Source organism: Tupaia chinensis, unplaced genomic scaffold, assembly GCF_000334495.1.
Source record: "Tupaia chinensis unplaced genomic scaffold, TupChi_1.0 Scaffold000410_1, whole genome shotgun sequence".
Taxonomy (NCBI): domain Eukaryota; kingdom Metazoa; phylum Chordata; class Mammalia; order Scandentia; family Tupaiidae; genus Tupaia; species Tupaia belangeri.
In genome coordinates, this window is record NW_006159915.1 from 536557 (window position 1) to 543544 (window position 6988).

The window sequence follows — 6988 nt, forward strand, 5'->3', positions numbered from 1 at the left end:
TAATGTGTCTTGGAGAAGATCTTCTTGGGCTGATTCTATTTGGGGTCCTTTGTATTTCTTGGGACTGGATCTTTGAGTGCCTTTCTAGGTTTGGAAAGTTTTCTTGCAAGGGTGTGGTGGCACCCGCCCTATGGCCAAAGTTTTCTTGCAGAATTTCAATGCCGTTATGAATAGATTATCAAAGCCGTTATGAGTCTCTTCACTTTCTGGGATACCAGTTATATGGATGTTTGGACATATGATGTTATCTAGTATTTCTTCTATATTATTCTCATTTTCAGGGGAGGGGGCAGTTTTCTCAGTCTTTGTGGTGGATTTTTCTAGGCCAGCAATTTTATCTTCTAGACCTGAGATTCTACTTTCGGTATGATCTAGTTGGCTTTTAATACTTTCAAGGGAGATTTTGACTTCCCATATTATAACCTTCATCTCTAACAGGTCCATTTGATTCTTTTTTTTTTTTTTTTTGTACAACACAAATCCATTTTTATTCATTTACGTTTCATTACTTTAAATCCTTGAGGGGAACAGCATCACATGGATTCTGGGTCCAGTGCCCTAAAAAAGCAGGAAGGTTGCTTTGGAATTTGACTCTAACCATGCCACTGTTTCCATGCACATGGGTAACCTTTCCCCAGATTACTCTGGTTTTATTTGGTTTGCCACCAGGAGTCACTGTATTGTTTTTTGCTTTGCACACATAAGCACACCTCTTGCCTAAATAGAATTCCGTTTCATCTCGTGCATAAACACCTTCAATTTTAAGAACTGTGTGCTCCCTTTGGTTCCTAAGGCCCTGCTTATAGCCAGCAAAAATGGCCTTGGACCTTTTAGAAGTCCTGTTCCCAGCAGGCCTCCACAGGTTGTTTGATTCTTTTTTATAGTATGTATTTCCTGTTTTAGATCTTGAAAGAATTTCCTCGCTTCCTTGTCAGCTCCTTTCTCCTGTGTCTTCTGCAGTTCATTGTCTCTCTTCTCTTCCATCTCTGTTAGCTTCATCATTACTAATATTCTAAATCCTTTATCAGACATTTCCATTTCTATTGAACTATCTGTGGATGAAGAGGAGTTACTCTGTTTCCTTGGAGGAGAAGTATTTTCTTGCTTTCCCGTATTTCTTGTGAACCTGTGGTGTTTTCTAGTCATGTGATGGATGGTGTTTTTCTTCCAAATTCTTGAAGTTCAATCTGAGTGTTCAGGAGATCTGGAATCTCTTTGCCGTACCATTTTTATCCCTTTGTGCAGCAGATTCAGTGGATATTGAGGAATATGTTAACCCTAATAGTATTTAGATGTTTGGTTATGGTTCTCTTAGATCCACGTAAAAACACAGTGAATCGAGATTAAAGAGCAGAGTGATGAGGTAAAGGAAAAAGTGAAGGAAACAAAGAGAGAGAGCACAAAGAAAGAGAGAGAAAAAAGAAGAAAAATAAAACGAACAAAAATTTTAGTTAACTTTTATTTTTTTAAAAGCAAAAACTAAAAAACTGCAGCACGCAAATCACTAGTTCTCAGGAGCAATGGTGGAGTCTTCTTCTGAAGGCCTGCCTCTTGCCTCTGCTGGAGGGGATGGGGGAAAGGAGATTATTAGCAAGATAAAGGAGGAACTGAAAACCAAGGGAATACTTGACCTTAAAAAATTTTTTAAAGGAAAAATTTCAAAAAAAATTAGGAGACAGAGAGAGACAGAGACAGAGAGAAGTCTAGAGGGGCTCACTACCATTTGAGTTTGGGGGCTAGAGGCTGAATTATCAGTAGAAAACCCTGATTTCTCTTTTTTCCCTGAAATCATTAGTTCTCAGGAGCAATGGTGGAGTCTTCTTCTCTAAGGCAACTTCTAAGTCCAATAGATTACATAAGAAAGACAAAGTTTTAGTCTCATTATTCAATTCTCACTGATTGATATGCCTATTTGAAGAGAGGTATTGGTGATTACAATTGGGAAATTTTTTCCTGAAGGATATGAAATGGCAAAGAAATGTATAATTAAAATTATTTTACTAGCGTTTATACTTATTTTCCAGTACCAAATATAATTACAAATTTATACTGAATAAATTCTTAAATTTAGTGTTACAGACTTTTTTTTTTCTAGGAGATAATCATGTTTAAGTAAGTACAAATCTTAAATTTTCCTAATAAAGATTGGTAGAGGGGAATAAGGGAGGGAGGTAGTAAATTTGAATAAATATAAAAGAATAGTAGACATGAATTCTATAATGTAAATGGAGATAGGTGGTTTTTCTAAGTGGAGAGGAAAAGCTCCCTCTTAAAAATAAAGTATAACTTGAAAAAAAGAGAAAACCATTGCTGTTGCCTTTGTGTACTTTATATTCTTAATATCTAAAGACATATTTATTCATCTCAATATTCTTTTCTATTTTTGTATTGGTCTTTCTTCTTGGACATAATTTTTTCTCTACAGTAATTTTTTCTTTGTTACCAACAAATTGCTGAAGAATTTAGCTCAGTATCTACATGACTAATGATTAGTTGTCATCTATAAGAGTTATAGTTTGGGACAGCAGATGGGTTGATGTTAGGATGGCTGGACAGCTGTATCCCACGTGGTCGATTGCATGGCTCAAACCCCAGAGCTGGTGGCTTGAAAATCACACTGTACATGTGTATGCTTGCTGAAAATCCCAAGAAGAAACCGAAAGAGAATGAACTGTAGTGTGGCCATCCCCCCACCCCCCTGGGAAGGGATTTCTCACTTTCCCTCTCTCTCTTTCTGTCTCTTTCTGCTGAGTGAATACACCCTATAACAAAAAAGAAAAATGAAAAAAAAAAAAAGAGTTATAGTTTGCCTTGAGTTTTACTCAGGTTTCTTTACATTTAAAATATATTTTTCTCTTCTTAAGTTTGTAAGATAATGACTGTCTCTTTTATCACAGAGAATAAAGTGTATCTGAAGAGAGTCTTGTGCATGTATTAGACACACATTTCTGGTCTGGGACCTGGGACTAATGCACGTGCTGGTCAAACTTTGAACTGGTATGCTCTAAATATCTTTGGAGACTCCAAACTACTAAATCACAGCTGGCTTCACCTGCATCCCTTCCCATTTTTCTGCCAGTGTTCACTGATTGGATGAGCTCTGTGTAGATCTTAATACTAAATATTTTTAGTATCTATGCACAGACCCTCGTAGTGTCAATGCAGCTAAGTTGACATGGCAGTTACTCTCTTACTTCTGTGCTATTTCTCTTTTCCCCTGTTTCATAGGTTTAAGCATATGCTATGTTCAAACCCATGGCACCTCTCTCTTTTCAATAGTTGAGCTGGAACCACTCACCATTGTCCTCTTTTTCAAATTCAGGTGTTTTCTGCCCCTCTACCCTTTAAAGGCTGTGTTCTTTAAAAATTCTGAGCATTGACTTTTGAGCCTGCAGTGTCTTCTCCACCACTCTCCTACTCTCCACTGTCCCCACGTCATGAACTGCTTCTTCAAACTCTAGTTCCAGTACCACTTCAGTGAGATTTCTCATGGTTTCCAAAAAGTGAATTGCTAACTTCCCCCAGATCCTGTCCTGTGTGATGTCATAGAACCCTGTTTCAGTAGCTGCTGCCTTGAATTCTAGCTTATTTCAGTAATTTACACTTAAAAGTATTTTTGTCTTAATACCACATAGCATAATATAAATAAAGTAATTTCAAACTGATGAAATAGAAAGTTAAAAAAATAATTTCTTTCTTACAAATATGGAAATAAGAATGAGACAGAAATGAGACATAAGTGAGAAATCAGTTCTTAGTCATACAGAAAAGAAAAGAGTTAGGGTAGGTGAGAATCTATTGTAAGAATTTTTTAAAAAAATGTACACATTCCCTTTCTTAAATAAAAGTAAACAGGGACTAGCAGGTAACTTGGTAGTGAAAGTGCAGGACTGTCACGTAGCTGACTGTGGTTTGAGTCATGAACCCTGCAACTTGAAAATCACACTGGGTGTATGTGCATGTGTTCCTGGAATCTCGAGAGGATAGAGGAGAAGGGATTGTGGTATGACCATCCCTCCCGGCAGGTGATTCCTCACTTTCCTCTCTCTCTCTCTCTCTCTTTCTCTTTCTCTCTCTCTCTCTCTGGTAAGCCCACATGCCCTACAGCAAAAACCTTAAATAAATAAAGTAAGTAAACAGTAAAAGAGAAAGTTAGAGGAAAAGCAGATTAGTCAAAATGTAAGCAAGATGTGTAGGCAGAAAGGCGGTGAGCAGTATGTGTTTATGTATTTTATGATACTAACAACCCATTCTTTCCAGGGGCACTGCTCTTCTAAATAGGGAAATATTTATAATTTCAAGGTGTAAGTTTTCTGAGGGAGGGTAAGAATATATTGCCTGGAATTGGGCAGGTAATATTTTCTCTGATTTGGTAGTTCACAGAATGTTCCATTCTCTGGGGAACAGATGTGGTACATGAGCCAGGCCTCAAGTTTACAGGTGGAATCAGGACTGCCATAAAGTAATCAGAGGAAAAGGAGTATAAAACAGTATGAATTGTGAAAGTGTCTAGTATTTACAAGAGTAGGTGATTTAATCTGTGCAGAGGGCAGAAAGGACAATAGTAGGAAATAATAATACCAGGCTCCATCTTGGTGTAAAGAGACATGGTAAAATTGCCTCAGATCCACCCAGTATGGTCTGGGAGAAAGTCTTGAGAAACCAGTATAGTATGTCAACAGTATTAGACTTCTCTATAGTTCATGAGAGAATAAGAAAGAGTAAGCTGAAATGATTGCTATGAGACATAAGAAATAACATAAAAAACAAATTGATAGAATGTAGTAACTGATGAGATTTGGGGTAAAGAAAGGACAAAAGGAAAGAAGATAACTGTAATGGCTGTGGTGAAATACAGAGATAAGCAGGAAACGTTGAACACATTAAGTTTGACATATACGTAAGGGGAGATTCAAAATGTCCAACATTGTGGGCCAGCAGGTGACATGCTGGTTAAGGCACTGGACTCCCACATGGCTGACTCCTTGGTTCTAATCCCAGAGTAGCAACTTAAAAAATCATGCTGGGCATGTGCACTTATATGTCCATAATCCTGAGAATGTACGAGAAGGGATTGACTATAGTAGGTCCATCCCCTCTGGACGGGCGATTTCTCACTTCCTCTCTCTGACTTTCTCCAGCCAGCTCCTATTCCCTATGGCAAAAAATCTAAAAATAGGATAAAAATGTCCAGTATTCCAAAGGAATTTGGACTAGAATTTATGAGCGTTAAAAGCAAGAAATATAACTTTCATGGGAGTATTCTGCCTAAAAATGATATTTGAGGTCATGATATTGCTTGACTTTAACAAGAGAAAAAAAAAGGAGGCCCACAAACAGGTGAATGCCTGTTTTGAGAAATCGGTAGAAGGAAAAGTCACAAAGATGGAAAAACAAACATGGAGGTGGACAATGTTACTTCCTATAGAAAGGATATGGAGAATGAGGATTGTTTTTTTTGTCAAAAGTCTTCAGATTTGGTGGTATTCAAAAGAACAGTTGCAACTGATAGTAAGTAAACCCATTGCCAGATCTTCAAGGAATGAGTGAATATCGTGAGAGCACACTACTTCTCCAGTCAGACTAGAGCGACGATTCTACTGGAGAGAGAGAGCCTGAAGATTTAAAATAATTAATGGAACAAAATCTTGAAACAGTAGAAAATGGGTAAGAGTAACAGTGCTATCATTGGAGAGCAGAGAGGAAAAGAAATAATTCGCCTCTAAACTGTAAGAGAACTGCTGAGATATTAGGTCATCAGGAGGGTCACGACATACTTCTCTATGCTTTTCTCTACAAAAATGTGTCATGATTTTGCTGATGACCCAACTGAAAGAGACGATGGAAATCTTACGGCACAAAAGCACATCAGACATCCTCAGTCTCTGAAACGTGGGAGCATGGTCATTTGTACAGTTTGCTTAACAAGATGTAAAGATGAGGCAACTAGAAAATTTAGAAATGAATTTACTCTAGAAGGTGATAAGGAATTAATTGCAGCTCAGTAAGTAGTTTGCCAAGGCTTGATAAGATGACTTCACTAGTCATATTTCTAGGAATTAGAAATATATGTATTTTAATTAGATGTTTTAGTAAATGTGTTAGTTTCTTCACAAGCTAAGGTTCTTGTGACCTTTATATCTGAAGAGGAAAGAGATGGAGATAAATCAATAATCTGTACTTTTGTTATCAAACTTTTGCCTTAGGTGATTTCTTTCTTATTTTGATGTTTAAATGTTTACATATGAAAATTAGGTAAATTCTCATCTCCTGGAATATAAGTTCGGTATAGTTAAGATTGGGTGGTGTTCTACAAGGCCATTAATACAGTGTTGATTTTACATTCTATTGCATTTTCTTCATACAAATTTGATTCACGTATAGTATAAGAAATTATAGCTTTAGTATATAAAATAAAGAGAAGTTTATAACCCAGCATTTAAGCAGTCATTCCAGATACAACAAGAATAGCTTTGGGCCTCAGGTGTTCACAACCTGTATTTTTTTTTTTGAGAGAGGTTTTTTTTGTTGTTGTTGTTGTTCGCTATAGGGCATGTGCACTCGCCAGACAGAGAGAGACAGAGAGACAGAAAGCGAGAAATCACCCCCCAGGGGGGATGACCACGCCGCAATCCCTTCTCCTCCATTCTCCTCTCGGGATCTTGGGCATGCACGCACACGCGCCCGGCGTGAGTTTAAGTCACGGGTCCGGGATGCGAACCGGGGTCAACTACGTGGGAGTCCACGACATAGCCATTACGCTAACTGCTGGTCCCCCACAACCTGTATTTTTGACATGCACAAGTTCATTATCTCTTTCACTATTTTTTAGGATAGCACAACAGCATGTAAGAGAAGATTCCTTTTTTAAAACTTTTTCCCCCTCATTAAAACCTTTACAACTCTAAGTGGCTATGTTTACCTCTCTAAAAACTATCGAATGCTATGTTGTATTCTTTACAGTAAAACCAAAAGGGGTGGGAAAGAG

The 6988-nt window shown here is 37.6% G+C and overlaps 1 protein-coding gene across 1 annotated transcript in view; it reads left to right on the top strand.

Moving 5' to 3' along the window:
- HDAC9 (histone deacetylase 9) overlaps positions 1 to 6988 on the top strand; it is an 865518-nt gene that overhangs the window by 399645 nt on the left and 458885 nt on the right. The gene's annotated exons all lie outside the window — the stretch shown is intronic.